Source organism: Brassica oleracea, chromosome C7 (genome assembly GCF_000695525.1).
Source record: "Brassica oleracea var. oleracea cultivar TO1000 chromosome C7, BOL, whole genome shotgun sequence".
NCBI classification, from domain to species: Eukaryota; Viridiplantae; Streptophyta; class Magnoliopsida; order Brassicales; family Brassicaceae; genus Brassica; species Brassica oleracea.
The window spans coordinates 30,664,979-30,668,332 of record NC_027754.1 but is presented as its reverse complement, the minus strand read 5'-3'; positions in this window follow the sequence as shown (position 1 = coordinate 30,668,332).

Here is a 3,354-nt window from a genome sequence, read left to right as displayed (position 1 = left end):
GATAATTTTAAGTTTTTGAATACAAAAAATATAAAAATATTAAAAACACCAAATATTTTTCAAATTTAGAAGATTTTTAAGAGAAAAATAAACCCGCGTTTTTAAAGCGCGGGTCAAAATCTAGTGATAACTTATAGAGATACCCATCTCATAGTCAAGATATATTTATGTATATCTAGTGGAATTTATCAATTCATGAGGGGTGATATTACTTGTTACTGAGTAATTGATGTTCTTTTCACTTTTGGCATAAATATCACTCCCTCTTCCTACGTTTCAAATTTAGTGTTGATGTAGCATAATTTTTTTGTTGCAAAATAAATATCGTTTTATGATCCTAATGCAATTTTTTTCTAGAATTTTTTTTCTTAAATAGTTCTTTTTAGTTTACTTTCACAAAATAGACATTTAATGAAAAAAATGACCAAAAAAAATTGTATTAAAGACTAAATATGTATTCATATCCTTAGAGTTAACTAATCTAAAATTTAGGGTTTAGAGTTAAGGGGTTGGATTTTGGAGATAGATTCAAATTTTTAAAAATAAAAAATTAAAATTAAAATTTTCAAAATAAAAAAAGACTATTTTAATCATTTTATTTTTTTTATAGCTATTTTTGTGACAAAAACTTTAAAAATGCTATTGAGAGAATTGTCATTTGTTCTATTAATTTATCTCTTTTGCCCCTTATTAAATTAAGATAAACAATACTAAATGTTATGTAATTATAATGGTCAAATAAGGATAAATTTGAACATTTAACTGGTTTCTTAATTTGTGTTCAAAACTTTAGAAGAACAACTTTAAAAACTTAATTTGTATCTATTAGTTTAACTGAATTTCTTGGCGATTTCAAGTTGTTTAAGAATATTTGGGTATATACTAGATTCTGGTAAATAATACGATAGAGAAGACTATCTGATATTAGTTTTTTGAATTTCGACGATGTGGCCATATCACTAGACTAGAGGTCGGTTAAATATTGAGTGATCAGACGATTCAGTAGGAAACCACCTCACTCAGGTTTTTTTTCCCATGTTATATGTAGTAAACAAAATTAGTGAATATCCTCACTATTTAGTATCAAAAACTTGAATCATGTATCATACCCTCGCTCCATGGAGAAAATACCGTCTTCAAATAATGAGTTCTTCTCTAAACATGTAAAGATTTTTTAATGATAGTTTGAACTTGATTAGTCAAGTACCATTATCTTTGAAGATGATTGGTAAAACTGACTAATCAACGAAGCATGGCAAAGTAGAAAGAGCTCCTGCCAAGTTTTCTTTGGCGTTGAACACACTGCTAGTAGGAACTTACTACAATCTGAACACAAAAAGCCTTTGGAAGACTAGCATACCAGGCTCGAGGTGGTAGGTATGAGAGGACCAATATGCTCGTCTGATCAGATGGACAACAAAAAAAAATCATAAAATTTGATCAAGTAGCACGACCCCTAAAATAAAGACCAACCACAACTGACAAGTGACTACAGAACCACAAAAATTCATCATCGTTAAAAAAATAGATGAGCATATTGCTCCTCTCATACGTTCATCTTCAAATTCTAGATTTTACTAGGAAGAAAGATTAACTAAATTATCAACACACAAAAGAGACTCACTATGACCACAGACCACGGCGAGTTATGATTGATTGGATATACTTATGCTTTTGTTCTATTGACGTTTCACCTCTTGCAGCTTTTTGCGCCTTCCTTTAGATTCTACTGGAAACCGTTGCAACATTAGGAAAAGCCTGCCATGAGATAGACATAAAAGGACACAGAATCAGAGCTTTAATGCATGCGAGGCAATAATCATTTTGAATGGTACGCAGATGTACTCAGCTTTAGCACCAAGGGAATCTAGCCTAAGCTCTTCAAAGTCTGAAAGCAGAACATGAATGCAAGCAAGATGTCCACAAACCTCCATTCACCACGAAATTGAGAAAGTGGAAGACCTTCTGCGTCGTCCATCCATACTCACTCTGGAACTCTGAATTGGATTCTCACAAGTTGAATCTAACCCAACACAAAACAAACATTATCAATCAGAAAATGTTTTACACCATTGACTCCCCCTAAGCGGCGATGATTCACAATCCGGGCAGGGACTCAACGGTATCATGGCTCTTGGGGCAAAAAAAAAATTTAATTTCCAAACTATTATTTTTCTTTAAAAAATCTAATAGGTATATGTTTTTTTTTCAAAATACTTCTAAAAATAAATCATTGAAAATAAAAATATTTTCATATAAAAAAAATTTAGACCCCTTTTCTTATTTTTAATATAAAAATACATGTATTTTTTTAAAAAAATCGAACCCTTATGTATTAAGAAATATGGGGACAACGGATTGGATCTGGTCGCACTGCTAGCCACCTATCTAAGCCCCTGAATCCAGGTAGCACGTACCACAGAAACTTACTTTGAACAATACATAAATAATTAATTTTGAAATACAATGTTTATATATATACCATATAAAATACATAAATAATTAATTTTGAAATTTACTTTGAACAATTTTTTTTTTTGATAAAATCTTTGAACAAACATTGACAACTTAATTTTTTAAAAATTATAAATTACAGAAACTATTAATTCCACAATGAAAATTTTGTTATCAATAATTTAAAATTTTTGCTATAAAAGATACAAATGATCAAAAAAACCTTATGAGTAGATTGCATAATTTAATAGACATTAATATTAAAAATATACTATGGATGTTAATATCATTTAAATTTAATTAAATATCTTATCAAATAGAAAAAAATATATTTTGGATTAATAAAATTGATTTATATGTTTGCACCAGTTTAATTATATATGTAATAATTACTGACTTTTAATTATTCAATATATATTTATTATTTTATAATATATAAAAATATATAATACATAAAATAATTTATATATAATGCTCATCCCGCGCAAGGCGCAGATCTTAATCTAGTAGCCTATTAAAGTTAATAATTATAAATATTTTTTATAGAATAAAAAAATAAAAATTAGTAATTCATAATATTATAAATAACTTAATATTAGTTCGTGGGTTAGTTAAGCTTGAAGAAAATGTAATATATTTATTGGAAAATTTACATTAAGTGTAAATGATATTACTTAAAGAGAAAAAGACAATACATTTATTCCTTGACAGAAAAAAAGAAAAATTGGCTTAAGTTGTCTTTCAAAGAACTTGGAAAACAAGTTATGGTTATCTATCCAAGGAGGACATTCTGTTGAGGATTCTATCGGTTTCCTGCAAGCTTCAATGTATCTCAAATCGCAAATCTAGCGGAAACAATCAATCGCAGTGTGGAATCGAATCAAGCGAGAAAATAAACGA